The sequence below is a fragment of the Sapajus apella genome, unplaced genomic scaffold (genome assembly GCF_009761245.1).
Source record: "Sapajus apella isolate SASKATOON/1434 unplaced genomic scaffold, GSC_monkey_1.0 scaffold36, whole genome shotgun sequence".
Classification (NCBI taxonomy): domain Eukaryota; kingdom Metazoa; phylum Chordata; class Mammalia; order Primates; family Cebidae; genus Sapajus; species Sapajus apella.
Window position 1 is genome coordinate 14,952,392 of NW_022436976.1, and position 20,798 is coordinate 14,973,189.

The window sequence follows — 20,798 nt, forward strand, 5'->3', positions numbered from 1 at the left end:
GTCTATTTTTTCTTCTAGGCTGGAAGCTATTTGAGGAGATTTATTTTAGTATTATTAGTGCCTAGAACAGTATCTAGCACATAAGGGTGCTAAATGAATGGGGTTAATAGATATGTAATTCCCATAATAGAGTCAACATCGTTACCATTTGTCTGAGGAAACTTAAGTTCAGGGTCACGAAATAATTGATATAAAGCCACATAGTAAGTGGTAGAGTTGAGTTTGGAAACTGGGAGTGTCTGACTCCAAAATTCCCACAGATTTTTTTTTAAATCACTTCCTTTCTGCTTCCCCTTTCAAACAAAATTTCTGAGTAATCCAATTTAGTTCTAGAATTAATTCCACTAGAATATGAGGAAGGCAGTGAATGGAATTTAAAAATTTTAGCTCTAGAAGCAGATTGCTTGCGTTCAAATCCTAGATCTTCTGCTTATAGAGCAACTCTAAACTAATTACCTCTCTTCCCAATTCTTCAGTGTGTTTCCTTATTCACAAGTATTACCTATGTATATCAGTAAGCTTTTGCCACAATAATGCTGCCAAACAAGCCATTCTAACGTATTAGCTTAACGAGTATTCATTCTCGTGGATCTACAAATAGGCTAGGGTCCAACTGATGTAAATTAGGCTTCTCTCGGAGGTGGGAGCTGTCCTCTGCTTCCAGATGCAACAGCTGGAACAGCTCTGGTTTTTATTGCAAGCCTGTAGCCAATCAAGGCAGCTATGCATGGAATATCATTTCTCCTTTCAGGACAGTTTTTCTCTCTGTCACACAGGCTGGAGTGCAGTGGGGAGATCTTGGCTCACTGCAACCTCCACCTCCTGGGTTCAAGTGATTCTCCTGTCTCAGCCTCCCGAATAGCTGGGATTATAGGCACACACTACCAACTCAGCTAATTATTGTGTTTTTAGTAGAAACGGGATTTTGCCACGTTAGCCAGGCTGGCCTTAAACCCCTGACCTCAAGTGATCTGTGCTCCTCGGCCTCCCGAAATTCTGGGATTACAGGCATGAGCCACCACAACTGGCCCATATAAGCTTCTTAAGACCTATGTTTGATCTTAAGACTGGCCTTTCCACCCACATGTAATTGGGCAAAGTATGTGACATGGGCATGTCAAGAGGTGGAGAAATATGTTCCTTCTACAATAATATTATGGCAAGGAAGTGATGAAAAACCAGACAGGAACGAATTAAGAACTGGGCCAAAATTTCAGCCTACCACCCTGTCTCTGAGAGTTGTTGTGGGAATGCAGTAAGTTAATACATGTATCACACAAAACAGAGACTAGCACACATTTAGAGCTGAAAAATATTCTGAGTATTCTATCTGTATATTAAAAATGAGTTTGCCTCATGGGATGGCCCTGGCTCTGTCACTAATTAGCTGTAAGATTGTGGTAAGTCATAGGATCACCTTGTGTCCTTTTGTTTTTACCTACCACTCAAATTTGTAATAGCTTGATTCCTTTCTTCATTGCGTTACTCAAAGGATTAAATAACACATAGTAAGTGATCATGTTTCAAAAAGAATAAAACGTCCTCAGAATGAAAAGTGTAATATACATGGCTAATTCTAAATAACCATTTGGTTAAGGTCAGTAAATCGCTCCCATTTTAAGTGATAGGAAGCTATAGTTCTTATTTTATAGATGAGGTAAATGCTTCAAGGAACTAAAGCACTTCTTTTCTGGCCATAAATCCAAATATTGGCTTAGAAGAGATAGAATTAATGTTTCCTGTCTTCTAGATGTTAACTGGGTCAGAAACTGAACACTGATGCTAACTGTTAAGGTTTATTATCCTTCAGTATGAGGTGGTTCACATTCTGATTCTAGGGGTTTAGGGTAGTAAGGAAAATCTCCAGGCAAGTATGTAATCTCACACACTCATTCAGCTAACAAATCTGCTAAGTGCCAGTTTTCAGGGACTTACAGCTGTGGGGTTAAAGACTGTGAGGGCCACCATACATCTCTGAGAACAAGCTTAAATACCATAAGTCATGAAACTAATTATCTCAGTTTCATGGGTTTCCAGATGCTAATGTGCCAAATTCTATTCACTCTCAATCTCCATTGATGAGACAAAAGAGAAGGAAAAACATAATTATCATAAAAAACACATCCAGAAAGAATGGGATAGGTTGCAAGTGGCAGAAGTAGGATTCTGAGCAGGTAGAAAGACAGCATATACATTCAATTCCCTAAACGCAGGGCTACAGCTCCAGAGTTCTGCGAGCTCTCTCTTTTTCTTGTCTACTATGATAAGACACAGATAACTGATTGCTCAAGAACTTTCTAGGAAAGTTATTTTAGATAATCAATGGAGTCATGGCAGAATCTTCAGAGATGGTAGAGACCACTGAGGCAGGGATGAAAGGGCTCTCATCAATAGCCTTGAGAACAAACAAGCACCAAGCATGATGTCAGAATACAATACAGTAATTTCAATGCCATGAGAACATAAGAAGAGAGTCCCCAAGCTGGAGGCTTCACAGAGGACACAGAATATCTGCTAAGATTTAAAGAACAGGAATTTGATCAAGCAGATCTAAGGCATTTCAAGCAAAAGCAACAGGTGCAAAGGCATAGCACATGAGAAAACTGCATCTAATTGCAAAAGTATTACCATAGCCTATTCATGAGCAGTATTTAAGTGCAATTGAGAAAGCAACTGAAGGGCTCTGTTACCTCTCTCCTTTGAGCCTAGGATCTGGAGCAGTTATCTTAGAGTCTGAAAATACAAAGCCATACAAAAGCCATACAAAAAATAATGACATGCAGTGTCATACATGTTGAAATGGAAATATATACAAAAAGTGGTGGCATAGAGAAAAGAGGTCTTTAGGGCTGCCTGGGGAACCAGGGATGCCTTCAAGTATTATTTCACACTCTTGCAGATCCACTGTTCCTTTTCTTACTCAGTATTGTTGCTAAATTTGGCCCATCAAATCACATTCCTTTTTACTCATGGAAACTTTTCTTTCCATGGACCTCCATCTAGCTTCCATTAGGCTTTCCCTCACCCTGTTATTTTATGCTGTTAAATACTGCCAAACCCCATTTCCTAAGGATAGGTTTCAAGGTCTTTCCTATGGACCACCTAAAACTTGGAATTAGTAAATTCAACTAGATAACAGGGAGAAAATCACCTTAATACACCAATCACCATTTATTTTTATCAAGAGTGATTTCTTACTCACACACTGCATGCTAGACACTGCTGTAGGCACCAGGGATACAGTGAGCATAACAAACATCTGCATTTTGTATAGTGCATCCATTCCAACATCTCAGCACCTCAGCTCTATTCCTGTGATCCAGTTGGAAATCATATTTTTAAAATGGTATAATAGAAATACAATGTTAAGATCAGTGGGGGTTATTAGGAGGTTATGAAAGAAAGATCTGCTTATTGGAGAACCACCACTTAGGACAAATGTCTAAATGACATTGCCAATGAGATATGATCATGTGGATTTGTGTATTTAAATTGTTTTCCTTTCCTTTTTTCTCTGTTCCTACCTTTCAACTCTTGTTTGTTTTTACCTCATTCCCATTCATGAGAATAAGACTCGAATTAAGATGTGTGATGATTTCAACATCTTACTGTAAAATAGCAATGGTTTGAACTCCTAATCCTTCTGCTTTTTCTTGAAGAGCAGATCTGCAATTTACCTTTTGGTAGCTAATTCTAGATATCTGTTTAGTTCTGGAACTTGTGTCAATCATTAAAAGGGCTTTAACTTATTGCTATAAAAAGTGGTTGGAATCCATTTTATTTTCCAAGCATATCAACCATCTTAGTTACACACAAAGAGTGAACCTATTGATGATTCTATTAAGTTTGGTCATTATATATAAATGGAGTCACATCGTATGTATATTTAAGTTGCACATAATTAACTTCAGTCCTATGGAGAAAGAAAGTTAAACAGTACAGAAATTTCCACTCATCATTCCACCAATGGAGCACAAGCCCTAATCTGAGTGTGAAAAACAAGAGTTATGGTATTGCCTCAGTCTCAGGTCTCATGTGTCTCTTAAAAAAATGAGTGTGATTCCAATGTTTAAAGATAGCATTTTTTTGCATACAACATTGCCCCCAAATGCAAGCCAACTACTTCATCTGATGCCCAACTGCAGAAACAGTGCTCTATTCCCACGCTGAAAATAAACCTGGAAGTTGAATCTATTGAGAAACTGTATGTCAGCCTCCAAAATGACATCTTTCTAATGTATTTCCAAAGGTAATTTTTCTTTATGTAACATTTGCCTTATAATCTGTCTTTAAGACTTAACCTCAGTGTAAAATATTACTCCATTCTGCTGCCAAACTGAGATTGGTCCAAGATCTTTGAGCTTATCTCTCTGACCCAGTGTAGCAGATGCTGTCGGTATTCTCCCATATGCTCTCTGCAGTCACCAGTACTGTATACACCTTCTAACACAAACTGCCAGCATCTGCAGCTTTACTTGAGGGATCCCTCCGGCCACCAAGATCTGCTTTGCTCATCTATGGGGCAGGCCAGAAATGCTGAGAAATTAAGGAACACTAGAAACAGCCCATAACAATGACTGACAGGAGATGCCAGACTAGAGGCTGACTCTGAGGTGCATATTTCACCGTGTACCCCAGAGTTCCCTATTGGAATGAAGGTAGAGTTGCCCAGAGTGGTAAGTTGCTTGATAAAACCATGTTTTGGCTTTCTTTCCTCCCCTTTCCTAATATTTCTTGGAATCTCAACTAAGAAAATTGCCCTTGAATCCTTGTCTCAAGAGGAAGGTTGCTTCTGGAGGAATGCAAACTGCAACACTCAGAGTCCTTGTCTCAAGCAACAGACTTAAAAATAAATTTATCAAAATTGGGTGAAAATGGTTCAGTCCCTGAAATAATGACTTTTTTTTTTTTTTTTTTTTTGAGACGGAGTCTTGCTCTGTCGCCAGGCTGGAGTGCAGTGGCACAATCTCGGCTCACTGCAACGTCCGCCTCCTGGGTTGAAGCGATTCTTCCACCTCAGCCTCCCAAGTAGCTGGGACCACAGGCGCGTGCCACCATGCCAGTCTAATTTTTGTATTTTTAGTAGAGACGGGGTTTCACCATGTTGGCCAGGGTGGTCTTGATCTCTTGACCTCATAATCCGCCCACCTCAGCCTCCCATAGTGCTGGGATTACAGGCGTAATTACAGTCTGTTGAGTTTGTACTTTTTACTCATGACTTTTTACTCACATGGCTGGAGCAAATAAGACTATGGTTTTATATAATCTTTGGTTTATATAATCTGTGTAACATTTCCCAACACCTATGCCTAGGAAAAAAACCCAAACCTGCTGTAGGGGCATAAAATTTGAACCTAACCAAGTAAAATCAATTGTAATTTGATACTTGATACCATTTCCCATAGGGAAAGTCTGGAACTTATTTGGCTGTTTTCTGTGCCTAGGGAGATACTTGGACCTTTCAGTAGGAACACTGCTATCTATTCTGTTCCTTCTATCTGAGAGTTTAAAAGTTCACATTTCCAGTGTGTTGGTCCACAGGTATTTCTTTCGAACAACTGCTGGTAGAATTCACTTGCATGAACTAATTTATTTTAAGTTATATGCTTAGAACTTTCCCTGGGGTTAGAAACCTTTAAATTTGGTGCATATGTTCACACAGACCAAAATGGACAAAATAGTAAAATCCTATATTAAATAAAAAAAGTCATTACTATTATTCCTAGGTAGGAGAAATCTAGGATTCCATAAAATTTCACTTTCAAGAAGATAGGTATCTTCAGAATTACCTTCCCAGAATAAAGCTTGAGGCTGAAAGACATAAGAAACCATTGCATTTTTAGGGCAAACAGAAATATAATACTGTCCTATCATATTATTAAATGTCATTTCAGAGACTGTGGATTTTTATTGTAAAGGAAAAAGAGATTTAAGAGGTATATTTGTCAATAGTGCTTTTGGCTATTTTCCTCTAAAGCTGCATTTTGTTACAAATTTTCCTGTGGAAATTTAAGATATTGAGATGTCACACAGATCTTTACCTCAAAGGGTTCCACTGATTCTAGGCTAAATAATATTAGTTGCCTCTTATTATGGTTCTTAACAAATATTTCATTAGCTGGGCACCCTAGTTACAGCCTCGAAAATCTGTATTTTATATTTACTAAAAGCCATCTCCTTTTGTTCCTGGTGGAGATCGTGTGCTCTTCTTTTCCACCTCCTCCATGCGGAAACGTTCTGTATGCCAACTGATGTGGAGTGCTCTTGACACCCTCAAGACCTGAAATGACTGGCTCTGGAATATATTGTATTGATTTCGCAGTGACACTTGTGCCTCTAGCTTGTTCCCTGGCTGGGGTCTGAGAGAGATTCACACACAGGGCTGCCTTAGGCTTGAGACAGTCTGTTGAGTTTGTACCTCTAAACATTATTTATCATTTGATTCTCTTTAGATGACCTGCAGTTGTTAATTTTCAGTTTAAAAAAACAAAATAAAATCATCTGCTTTGTGTGTTTCAGGAAAATAATAAAAACAGAGTCTGACCACATTGATTTCATGTAGACTCTGAATCTTTTTTTAAGGAATAATTATTTTATGCTCAGATAAAAATAATGCAAAAATAATCAGAAATATTCATGCTCAGGGGAAACATAACCCGTTTCATTCACATGGCAGAAAATGGTTTCTAAATCACTTTAAATCATAAGGGTATATGCATAGAAAGGACATTTAAAATGCCTTTTTCTTTTCTTTAACATTTCACCCATGCAGGATTGTATCTCATTTCTTTGAAAACAACCCTTTAGTGCTTATTACTGTGCTGTCTTTGAGAGCAGATCTCCTGACTTCTATTATAAAGAGCTCTAAAGAGAAAGAGAGAGAAAAGAGAGAGAGAAAGACAGAGGCAGAGGGTTTTGATGGGAGGATATCTTGTTGTTAGAACCAATAAAGCTAAAGCAGTTCTGGAATGATAGATTATTTTGTTTCATCAGGTTCAAAACAACATTTGAAGAATATGCTAACATTCTCTTAAAAATCTGTTCTTTCTGCTCATAATCCCAAGCAGAAATCTTCAGATATTGTGAAAGCATATTCACATTTCGTTACCACAGCCGCCCAGGCAGCTGTATAGAAATCTATCAGTCATTGATGTTTTTGAAGCACTGACAGGCAGTCTTTAGGGAAAATCAAGTACAAAGACTAACTCCGAATTAAAAGGTATGCAGATAACTCTCATTTTCATGATGAATAAATTTCAAATAAAGCCACCTAGAAAACACACACACACATGCGCATGTGCACACACACACACACCCCACATACACACTCATATTTCTCAGTTAATATCAACAAACATACACTAAATACACTAAACCCCCCTGAGACTAGTTTGGTAGACTGGCAAAAATAAACAGACTGATTCTAGAGATTATAAGCAACTGTATGACCCCAAGATATTTGTCTCTTTGAGGGACAAAGAATCAACTGAACTCTAAATGTGCATCCACCTCATGAGATTGTGTCCATTAAAGCCAGTCATTTTAATCAACTTCATAATCAATATCCATCAGTGACATAGTATTGGATGCAGTGATCAAAGTCTGGCCACTGAAACCAAAATACATGGCCTCAAGTAAGAAAAGACTTGATTTGTAGGCTACTCATGGGGAAGAAACAAAAACTCTTTCTCTAATATCCTGCCTGTTACCAACCTCAAAGAAAATGCCTTCCCTACATGGCAAAATGGCAACCGATTAATAAAATAGGTTAAAGTATCTGGAGTAATGAAACTAGATTAATGAACATACTAAAATAATTCATCTTGGAAAGGGATAAATGAAGGGCTTTATAAATAAAGCATATGATTTATATGATTAAGACCTATAAATTAATCTGGAAAAGTATTAGATCTACTTAAGATAGAGCATTCTTAAGTATGCAAACTTGACTTTATTTATAAAAAACCATGCAAAGGAAGGGTAAAAACTACTATGTCCAAACTGAGGAATGGCATCTCCACAACCATATCCCCATCCCTATTTACAACCCCATTTACTTCGCTGCACAATTCTCATCTTTATGATTAATACATTTCAAATAAAACCACCTAGAACACACAGAAACAGATCAATAGCATGAAATTTGTCACTTTAAGAAATGTACTCTTTGGACCTGTAAGAGAACCAAGTGAGATAGTTCATACAGAAATCAAACCATAACTGTGAACTCATTTATACTTTAGTAAAATGGGGAGAAACAAGGATTGTTGAATGTAAACCAAAAATATTATTTAGAATGTTAGTTAATTCAAATGAAAAACAGCTTGGGTATTAAAGTACATTTTCTTTTTCCCACTGCTGTGAATAATTTTGGTTCACAGAAATCTGGGGGAATGTACAATAATTTTTGTCACTGATCCTGACACGATTAACTGAGAAACTGGGTAATTATATTCCCTAGAATCTGTCCATATTTCCAGTACTACACTGGTTATCTGCAGAGGAATATCTCTCTAACGATTTGGATGAATTGTATGATAGGGTTTTATATTCTGGTATACAGAACTGAAATACGATCTTCAATCTCACACACAGTAATTGCATAGGGCAGATTAATGTCAAAGAGGCTTTGAACAAGCTAGGTTCATCATCAGAATTTTCCTCTAGTGCTGAGTTATGACCTAATGTGTTTCCCTGCAGTGTCCCAAAAAGATGAAAGAATATGGTTGGAAATATTATATAGTGCCCATAAAAGAGGTGTTCTTTCCCATCATTCAGAAAAATACAAGGAAAAGATTTGCTAAACCATCATTTCCAGACAGCAGTCTATTGCATGATAATTGAAACTCACCTAGATTATTTTGAGGTAGATCATACTTTGAATGTCATTGTAACATATTGATATGGTAAGATACATATACTACCAATATCTCAAGCCACTCATTTTCTCTGGATGTAGTCATCATGAGGGAATGTGTTCTCTTACCCGGTCCACAAGGGGGCATAGTTTTAAGGGCAAGAACTTCCCAGCGCCACGTCCCCGTCCCAACTCTCTCCATCCAGGAGATTTAATGGTTTTTGTTTTCGTTTTTGAGGGTATCGGAAAAGGTCACAAGTCAATCACTCCAGCGGAAGTTTAAAGGAACTCTTTTCATTAGGCAAGGAGGCTTGGAGAAGGAGGGAATTCCTCCCATGTTAAAAGTGCTTGTCCCCACACCCAGCCTGATTTCCCCTCTGGAGTCCCCTTCCACACTCTTCGTGGAAGTTTTCTCTCTTCTCCTTTTTTTCTCTTTTCTCTGCCTAAATAAAATCACCTTTCTGCAACGCTTCTTGGGTCCGGTATTTACAAGCTTACCCTGCACCTGCAGTGGTCCCCTCTCTCATTCTTGAGATAGCAGAGACCAAGAGCCTACAACATTCTGTCAGGGGAGCTGTGCCTCCCCTGTACCCCAAAAACCCAGTTAACAACCATACATGGTGACCTAAGAATTCTGTGGGTGAGAATAAAGTATAAATGAGGTCACATTTATGGTATTGATTTCTATATGAACTAACTTGGTTCTGTTATAGAACCAAAGACTACATTTCTTAAAGTGACAATTTCATTCTATTGATCTCAAGATGAACTCGTGTGGGTGACTCAGGGTAGGCTAGATAAGTGGTTCCTACATTTGTCGGTGCCTCAAAATTCCCATTATTTACATTTTTCCCTTTCTTTTATTTAGGCCACTCAATCTTCTGAATCCTAATCTCTGAGATGATTCTGATACAGACATTACCAGCACCTGGAAAATATTGAACTAGACTGATCTTCAAGCTAAGGGGAAAAACCCAAAACATCAAAATGTAGTTGATCAGTCAAGTCAGCTTCAGACCTCATTTGCTTCCCCTTTAAAGAGTGATGCTCTCTTTTTCCTAGTTTGATAACAAAGCTCCTGGAAGAGTTTTCAAGCAACAAACAGCTCATTTTCTAGAAATTATGCAAAACCTTCCTAACTAGGCTAAGGGTTACTTATGTGTACTTTGAGCATATCTGTCATTAAAGTTGCTAAATATACTTTGATGTTTTATCAATGTTTCCATTTCCCAAATTCTCCTATCTTCCAAGGACCTTGAGAAAAGGACAATTTTTAATTCCTCTTGAAGTCTACTATAGAATATGCACATGTTCTCTGCATATATTTTTTGTTCTGAGATGAACTAGAATGCTGAATGAAGACTCTTATTCACACACTAGCTCTGACACCTCAAGCAGGTCTTTTTCGTCTCTTTGGTCTTCAATTTCCTCATGAAGATTCAGTACTAAATAATTTCTCTAGCTTTTTCCAGCTTCCATCACTCTGCTGCTATATGAATTGCAATGAATTGACTAAGTTTGGATGAGTAACACTCTACTCTTAAGGAAATAAGGATGTTTTCACATTTTCTTAATCAATTTCTGTTTGACACAAGCCTGATCTCCTTAGTTCAACCACAGAACTGAGTGATATCCTAGGAAACTTGTGTTCTATGTGCCAATAATCTAAAATACTTGTGTCAACTCTAGAATCTACTGGAGGCATGAATTATACATATTATCTTCCACCTAATGTTGATCAATCATCCATTTGGCTTCATTGGGGTGCACATTACCAGAAATGGTTTTAATGTGTTCCAAGGGAGCCAAAACCTTAATATTGAAAAGAGAGTAACTCAAGAACCATTATCCTAAAAACGTTATGATTAAAATTTATCTCAATGAGATTTTTAAAAATTCTTTAGTGTCCCTTTCTGAATGTAAGAAGATGCAACCTAAAATTACTCAAATATTTATATTTTTTAATGCCTTTAATCAATTTTTTCACTTAATTGTATAAAGCTATCTCTACAAAATAGTACTCTGATATGTTGAAATAAATTGATTTTTAAAAATGGACATGGATAAAAAAGCTACAGATGGAGTTTTTATATACAGTTGTTTGCTCCATAGATGGAATATTGAATCCTTCACCCATTAAATGTATCCTCACCACAGATTTGCTGCACCTGCTATTTTACATCTCAGTATATTTTATACTGAATATTTATGGTCCTTTCAAAATAATATGGAGATATGCTAAATGGTCAGAAACAGCCCAATGCTGACATCTACTGGATATACAACTAGACAAATTTGCTATCAAAAGAATGCCTATATTCTACTTTACACTGTAAAGGTATTAAAAAAAAAAATGCAAAACTTACTTTGTTATGCTTAATAAACATTTCTACTGGTTATATATATATTCATATTTCATATCTAAACCAAAGATGCCACTGTATTTCAAAATGGCTAATATTGGGAGGTTAGACAGTATTGAACTCAGAACCTAAGAGGAATGGGAAATAAACTATTATGCTCTGGATGGGGATGAGCTCAGGACTAATGCACTTTAGCCACTGGTAACATTCTTCAGCCATGAATCCACCTCTGCAGCAAATGGTACTTTCCTGCATAAACAGAAAATGTAGCTCCCACTCCTCTCCTCATCCGGTCTTGGGAAATTATGCAAGTCCTATGTTTTACACCAGCATGGTTTCTTTGACAGATTTTTCTTGGCTTCTATGATCCTTTTAGGAATTACATCTTTATTTTGCCAAGGTAGATTCGATTGCTACATACAGTGTTATAATAGGAAAGTCAGACAGACTTGGGTTCAAATTCTGGCTCAGCCTCTTACATATATGTCTGAGTAAATTAGGAAATTTATTGAATTGGCTAACTATTTAACTAAAAAATGTTATGGTAAGGACACTCAGTATCCTCAAACTTTTCTAAGTACACAATACAGTATTATTAACTATAAACACAATGTTATACTGAAGACTTGTAAAATTTAGTCATCTTGCATAACTGAAACTTTATACAGGCACACCTCTGCTTCTTGTGTTCACCGATTACATTTTGCATATATTGAGCTTTTTAAAATGAAAGGTTGTGGCAACCCTGTGTTGAGCAAGTCCATCAGTGCCAGGCAATTTATCTAACAGCTTGTTCTCACTTGATCTCTCTGTGTCCCATTTTGGTAATTCTCACAATATTTTAAATGTTTGTATTACTATTCTATCTGTTATGGATTTGTGGTCAGTAATCTCTGATGTTTCTATTCTAATTCAATTGGGGCACCATGATTTTCTCACCCACTTAAGATTGTGAACTTTATGGATAAGTGTTGGGTATGTTCTGACTGCTCTACCAACTGGTCATTCTCCAATCTTTCTTCCTCTCATTGGGCTTCTCTATTCCCTGAGACACTACAATATTGAAATTTGGCCAATTAATAACTCTACAATGATCTCTAACTGTTCAAGTGAAAGGAATTGCTGCACTCACTTATTTTAGATGATCAAAAGCTAGAAATGATTAAGCTTAGTGAAGAAGGCATTTTGAAAGCCAAGGTAGGCTGAACGTTAGGCCTTTTGTGCTGGTTAGCCCAGTCATTAATGCAAAGGAAATGTTCTTGAAGGAGATTAAAAGTGCTACTCCAGTGAACACACAAATGATAAGAAAGCAAAACAGTTTTATTGCTGATTTAGAGAAAGTTTTAGTGATCTGGATAGAAGATCAAACCAGCCACAACATTCCCTTAAATGAAACCCTAATCCAGAGTAAGACTCCACCTCTCTTCAATTCTATAAAGGCTGAGAGAGCCGAAGGAGCCGCAGAAGAAAATTTTAAAATCAGCAGAAGTTGTTTCACAAGGTTAAAGAAGAGAAGCTCTCTCCATAACATAAAAGTGCAAGGTGAAGCAGCACGTGCTGATGTAGAGGTTACAGCATGTTATCCAGAAGATACAGCTAAGAGAATGGATGAAGGTAGTTACACCAAACAACAGATTTTTAATGTATAAAAAACAGCTTTCTATTGGAGGAAGATGCCATCTAGGACTTTCATAGCTACAGAGGAGAAGTCAATGCCTGGTTTTGAAGCTTCAAAGAAGCTGAACTCTCTTGTTATGGATTAATGCCGCTAATGACTTTAAGTTAAAGCCAGTGCTCATTTATCATTCCAAAAATCCCAGGGCGCCTCAGAATTATGCTAAGTCTGTTCTGCCTGTGTCCTAGAAATGGAACCACAAAACCTGGATGACAGCACATCTGCTTACAGCACAGTTTATTGAGTATTTTAAGCCCACTGTTGAGACTACTGCTTGGGGGAAAAAGAAGATTCCTTTCAAAACATTATTGTTGATTAACGATGCACCTAGTTACCCAAGATCTCTGATGGAGATGTACAAACCCATTTGGCAGCCTGTGGATCATTGAGTAATTTTGAATTTAAAATCTTATTATTTAAAAAACACACTAAAGGAAGGCTATAGTTGCCCTAGCTAGTAAGTTTTCAGATGGATCTGGGCAAAATAAACTATAGCCTTTTGAAAGGAGTTTGGAAGAAATTGATTTCAACCCTCATAGATAACTTTAAGTGGTTCAAGGCAGCAATGGAGGAAGTAACTGCAGATGGTGCAGAAATAGTCAGACATAGAATTAAAAGTGGAGCCTGCCGGGGGTGGTGACTTATGTTTGTAATCCCAGCACTTTGGGAGGCCAAGGTGAGTGGATCACCTGAAGTCAGGAGTTCGAGACTAGCATGGCCAACATGGTGAAACCCCGTCTCTACTGAAAATGCAAAAATTAGCCAGGAATGGTGGCACATGCCTGTAATCCCAGCTACTTGAGAGGCTGAGGCAAGAGAATCACTTGAGGTTGGGAGGTGGAGGTTGCAGTGAGACAAGATCATGTCACTGTACTCCAGCCTGGGTAACAGAGTGAGACTCCATCTCACAAAATAAAAAATAAAAAAAATAAAAGTGGAGCCTGAAGATGTGACTGAATTGCTACAATCTCATGATAAAGCTTACGTAGATGAAGAGCTGCTTCTTTTGGATGAGTAAAGAAGAAAGAAAGTAGTTCCTTTAAACGGAAACTACTTCTGGTGAAGATGCTGTGAACATCGTTGAAATAACAATAAAGAATTTAAAGTATGATATAAACTTAGTTGATAATGCAGCAGCAGAGTTTGAGAGAATTGACTTTAATTCTGAAAGAAGTCCTACTGTTGGTAAAATACTATCAAACAGCACTGCAGCAGCCTTTAATTTGTAAACAACATAGTATCTGTGAAGCACAACAAGGCAAAGTGCAATAAAACAAGGTATGCCTGTAGCTCAGACATGTTTACTTTAAATGGTCAGATTCACATAATCTCTTCTGGTGCTTGTTAAGGTTTCTCCTACCTTCCCTCCTCCAAACCAACATAGCCTCTGAATACAAATAGTATCTTCAGTGCCCTAATGATGGAGGAAAGAAAAAACCCCAAATCAGAAAACTGTCTTTTGTTCCTTCTTCCGGAACCTTAGAAGCATCCATAAAAATGTTCCTGGCCCCTTATGATTATTTAAAAGCCCTTGGAATCTGTTGCTAAAATTCATGACTGGTGAAACTTGGGCTATTTTTCTCAGAATGCTTGAAAACCTCCATGCCCACTCTAATGACTTGGCCCATCCTGGCTCCCACTCATATTACAGAGTATCTAAATTCTCAGCTACATTCTCCATATGGCCCCTATCCAAAGCAGCCTTCTGGCTCTCTACTCTTAGCTTTCTCTGCGTCATCTCTTCTGATTATTCAAGGACATTCTGCATCCTTTTTTATACCACGTGAAGCCAAGGGAGATGCCTGGTATCCAGCCTGCTCTCTACGCCACCACCCCTCTTCTCAGCACCCATCCACACACCAACGCAAATGTGAGTGATTTCATTAAGTAGTATCCTCCCAGAAACCCAAATGGAAAAGTAGAACCAAGCTCTTTTTATTTCAACTTTCTGTAAAAATTCTATATATTGTGTTCATTATGTACTCTGCTCCCCCTTTTCAAGGATAATCTTGATGGGGCAGGTGGGGTACATGGAGAGAAATCACTAGCATCTGACCTTCTGCCTATTATATGTCATCTATCTCTGTCTTCCTCTGGAACAGAAATATCTGTATTTTTCCTCCCATTGCTGTCACAGAGAATTCCTCTACATCATACGTCCTTTCCCAGTCCTCTTCCAAAGAGTCTTAAAAGTCTATAGTAGAAGAAGCTATTGTTCTGGGGAGAAAGAAAATGAAAGGAAGGATTTTCATATGATATGCCCATGCCTAAGGAAAACTTTTTCTCTTAGCAGGAATTGAGATGGTTACTTTGATTTTAGTTATTAAATGAAACTTTTGTCTACATTGTCCAGGAAAAAAAAATGATATAACTTCAAAACAGACAGGACACAAGGATTAAGACTAAATTCTTTGAAAATCCAACCCAACCTGTACCCCATTCAGAAGGAAATGGCAGAAACGTATACCTAGTTAGTTCTTCTAGAGAGACATCCCTGAATAAGATTCGATCCTTGTCAAAAATTTAAATTGACCATACCCATATTCAGACTTTTCTAATACTCTGAACTGAAATTGTTAGAGGCCCTAGAGTTCAAACTCCTGTACCTTCGCAAATGGCCAGTGGACCAAAACAATGATTAATTTTAGATCCTACCTCTCAGTAAGATTGAGGCTTTTAATATTTGACCACTCAGTTTCAATCAGATGGAAAATTAAGTGGTCTGATATACAAATGAAGAAGAGACAAGTGAATGACATTAGGTGGGGAAGGTAGGGCTTATGGTCCTGTGAAAACCTCCACAGATGAGCCAGAGGAGAAGTGAAGTCCTTTCATGACTGTCAATCTTTCTTCATTTGTTCCTCAGGACATGGCTACACGTGGGGGCAGCACACCCAATGCTGAGCCAAGAGAAGACTTCCACAATTTCTATTAAATATGTATGGCTTTTTCACTACCATAAGATCAAAAAGTCCTAAGTTGAATTATCTTAATTTTGGGGCCATGTATATTCATTATTGTCTCTTAATGAGTATTGCTCAGCTTAAGTCTGGTGCAGGAGAGAGGGAGACGTAAATAAGGAAACTGAGTAGCAGAAGGGAGGAAAAAAGTATCCATAGAGTCATTCTGTAAGCTTTCAACGGCAACTAGAGGAAAATAACTCAAAATAATAATAAATTATATAATAAATCTTAAAATGTTCCTCTGTTACTTCAGCAGCATAATGGCTTCTTTAAGGACCAATCAAGGGCTCTTCCAGCAAGGAAATGGGGGGAAATATGATTATTAGGTAGAAACCAATAGTCTCAGCTACAGGATTATACATGCTGAGGGCAAGGGGAGAGCTGTGATTCAAATATAGTCCTATTGATAGTTGAAATTATTAGTAATATTGTTCTTGTGGACTGCCTATAGTTGTAGACTGTAGCAAATAGGATACAAATTATCTTGAAGAAATTCTTAACTTCAGCCCACTGAATGTTACTGCTACCATCACCTACTGCTATACTTAGCTTCACTTATTTGTCAGTTTTGCCTTTTATATTCCTGGTCAATGAAAATAGATACAGTGAAGATTGTTGATCACTTCCCTCAACCTGAGTCCACACACAGTAAGAAATAGCAAGGAACCATCTTACAGTGTAGTCAGACAGAATGAGGAAAAATCAGCCAAAGAGAGCTGTACCAAATGTGTGTATCCTATCTCAGAGCACAGTTAAGGAAATGGGCTTTTCTTATTGACAGTGGGCCTGTAAAGTGATTTATAAAAATTACTCAGGTTAAGAAAAAGGAGGCAGAAAAATAGAGTTAAATGAATGTCAAGTGCATCTCAAACATTCATGCCAGGCAGTAATTTCAACTTCCTCCCTCTTTCATCATATCTCAGCTGCCAAGAAGTATCTCCAACATCTACATGTATACATACCCAGTCAAACTGGATACCATTAATAATTCATGTGTGTTAGTAGTGGCTTTTTATTGTGCTCTCACCCCCACCATTCATCTTCACTTTAACTTATGAAAATATATACCTTGTCTCAGTTTCCAGTATTTCCATCCATTTTAACCAGCTCATCTGATGACTTACTCAGTATTCTCCACTAAACTCTAATGTAGCTATAATTAATGTGGATAGGAGGTTTTTAAATTACACATAGTAGGTTATTATGAGAAAGAATATTCTAGATAAATCAGTTATTGTCTTCCCCATCGAAATTCCCATCTAAAAAAATCTACTGCACAACTAGATCACACTGTCTAGACATTCATGTTTTGAACTACAGAACCACCTTATAGCTATGGATGATTGGTCTAGAGGTAGACACATGACTCATAGGTAGTCATTATATTATCTGCCCAATGACATATATGACCTAACTGGAAAAGATGGACAAATTAGCCAAACTTTTCCCCTTCAGGAACCTGAACAGAGCGACAGTGAGAATCTGCTAGTTGAAACAGAAAGGAGGAAACATATGAGGCATAGTCACATTAATGTAAATGCACTAGAATAAAACTACATGAGCTCTTCCTACTGGTGTCCTTAAAACCACTCAAACAAAGAGTCACCCTGCATCCATTCTCTGTGTGGCATGGACCTATAACTAGGTTTATGCATTCATGCACAAAGCATTTATTGAAAACTGCGATGTACCACACATAATGGTAAGTTCTGAAGCTATGACATTGGCCATGACAAATGTGATTACTGTTCGTACAGAGCTTGCAGTACAATAGCTAAAACACACCATGATTAGGGAGATATACGGGAAGCTATGAGAGTATTTAACAGGGACACCTAATGTAGCTTTTCTTAGGGGAGGACAGATCATCTAGCTCTATCTATCAAAATTCTACTCATCCATCAAGGCTGCAATAATAACCCCAGCAGGAAATAGTCATGCTCTCCTCTGAACCCATTGATGGTACTTCTATTGCAGCACTTGGTTCATGTCATCCCAGTTTTTAATGTATTGTTTCTGGGTCTCATCGCTCACTAATCTCTAAGCTCTCTGAGGAAAGTAACATTGTTTCATTTGTCTCTGCATTCCTTCAGTGTACAGAACAGTACTTTACACATAGCAAGTTCACAGAAATAGAGTTCAGAAATCACTCCAGTGTAATGGTCTCTAAAGAAGTCATAGAGCTAGAAAGATTTTCTACTGATAATAATTTTTTCTCATTTTACAGGTGGTAGAGAATCTAACTGTCTTTGTGAGGGAGTCATTTTCAAATCCAAAGGCATTTATTTAAGTTTCATGCAAACGGTTCACTTTGAGTCCTAAGAGATTAACAGGAATGCTTGGTTTAAATATTGTTAATTAAAACAGTAGGGAAGGGTTAGTTATGTTTTTAGATATGGGAAATCTTGAAGGAAAAGAAGATTCACCAAATAAACCCCTCTGAAGGAGACATGTATGGATGAGGATTCTTTGGTTGCAAGTAGCAGAAACCAGCTCAAATTAATTTGAAAATTTAGTGTGAGCCAACTTGAGAATTGTATGTAAAGTTAGGACCAAGGACTGAGTTATGGCTCAAAGAAAACCCTCTTGGCATACCAGTATCATTCTTTCCTCTTTCGATTTCCTCTGCTCCTCAGACCTCACCACAACTGGATTGTATTTGCAAAGACCCTATTTCCAAATAAGATCGTATTCCCAGGTGTCAGAGGTTAGGACTTAAACATAACTTTTTGAGGAACACAATTGAATCCACTGTATGTATCTTTAAAGGTACTAGTTAGAAGTCCAGGTTGCACAGGGAGGAACTTATTGGTTATGTGTAAATGCTCACCCCTGATTCAATCAAATTTAAATGAGATATGTTCACACTTTTCTAACATAGTAACTCCTGCTACAACCATGTGGATAGTCAGTGGTAAAACTCCTAGAAATGGAGAAACTGGTAGTAAAATCTATAGATGTCCATTAGAAGGAAGAAAAAGAAATGGGAATTTTAGCATAAATGTGTGAGTTAGCGGAAGTCCTATGAAAATAGAGACCCAACGTCTCAGCCAAAGTGTCTGCTTCAAAACACTTGCTCAACTAATACTCTAACTCTCATGAAAGTCTCACCAACCTAATCATCTTCCTAGTTGTTTTTTTTTAATCCCAAATATTCTTGACCGAAAATTTTAAAGTGCTAAATTTCTGGCTAACTAAAGTCTACCTCTCAGTCAAAGGAGGGAAGGCTTGTTACTTCACATGAGCCTCTACTATATGTTTGGTATTGACACATATTTATTTATTCAACAAATATTTGTTGAGTGCCTCATATGTCCCATTTACTGTGTTAGACAATGAGTATATGTATCAGCAAAACCAACTGTTATCCTGGCCTTTGGGTAGATTATATTCTAGTAAAGAGAAGTAGACAATAAGCAAAAGGTAAAAGGGATAAAATAAATATCAGCAAGGAAGGGAGAAAAATTGTTTAAATATGAATATCAGAGTAGGCTTTACAGAGAAGGTGAAATTTAAGCAGAAATCTGAAGGAAGTGAGGAACACTGTGGGGGCCGGATGCAGTGGCTCATGCCTGTAATCCTGGCACTTTGGGAGGCCAAGGCAGGTGGATCACGATGTCAGGAGTTCAAGACCACCCTGGCCAACATGGTGAAACCCTGTCTCTACTAAAAACACAAAAATTAGCAGGTCATGGTGGCATGCACCTGTAGTCCCAGCTACTTGGGAGGCTGAGGCAGAAGAATTGCTTGAACCTGGGAGGTGGAGGTTGCAGTGAGCTGAGATCGTGCCACTGCACTTCCAGCCTGGGCAACAGAGTAAGACTCCATCTCAAAACAAAAATAAACAAACAAACAAAAAACATTGGGGGAAGAAGAACATGACAGAAAAGAAATAACATTTGCAAAGACTCAGAAATAAGGCTATGTTTGTTGTTTTAGGGGATATGCACAAATGTGCCTAAAGAATAAGCTAGGAGAAAATGAGGAGAAATTGAGATTGGAGAAGAAACAGAATTCTGGGTCAAAAGTTGCTTTGCAGGTGGTTTTAAAGATTTGAGGTTTTACTCTAAAAGAGAACCCATCTCAAGTAGAGCAGAGCAGTAATGTGATTTTGACTTAAGTTTCCAAAGTGTCACTCTGGCTACTCTACTGAGGACAGACAGTTGGGGAACAGAGGGACAAAAGCAAGGAAATGTTGAAAAGCCATTGAAATAATCTAGGCTAGAAATAATCAAGGTGGCAATGGTAGAGTTGGTGACATGTTATCAAATTCTGGGTATTTTAAAAGCAGAGTTGGTAAGATTTACTAATGTGAAGTATAGGAGAAAGAAAGGAGTCAAAATGAGACTATGGTTCATTTTATTTATTTTATTTTTTATTGCATTTTAGGTTTTGGGGTACATGTGAAGAACATGCAAGATTGTTGCATAGGTACACACGTGGCAGTGTGATTTGCTGCCTTCTTCCCCATCACCTATATCTGGCCTTTCTCTCCATGCTATCTCTCCCCAACTCCCCACACCCACTGTCCCTCCCCTATTTCCCCCCAACAGACCCTAGTGTGTAGTGCTCCCCTCCCTGTGTCCATATGTTCTCATTGTTCAAAACCCGCCTATGAGTGAGAGCATGTGGTGTTTGATTTTCTGCTCTTGTGTCAGTTTGCTGAGAATGATGGTTTCCAGGTAACAGTCATTAGAGTGAATCGGCAACTAACAGAACAGGAAAACATTTTTGCAGTTTACCATCTGACAAAGGGCTGATATCCAGAATTTACAAAGAACTAAAACAGGTTTACAAGAAAAAAACAAGCCCATTCAAAAGTGGGCAAAGGATATGAACAGATACTTTACAAGAGACTATGGTTTTTGACCTATACAACTAGGACTTCAGAGTTGTCATTTTCTGAGATGAGTTAAAAAACTATTCTGGAAATTGATTAC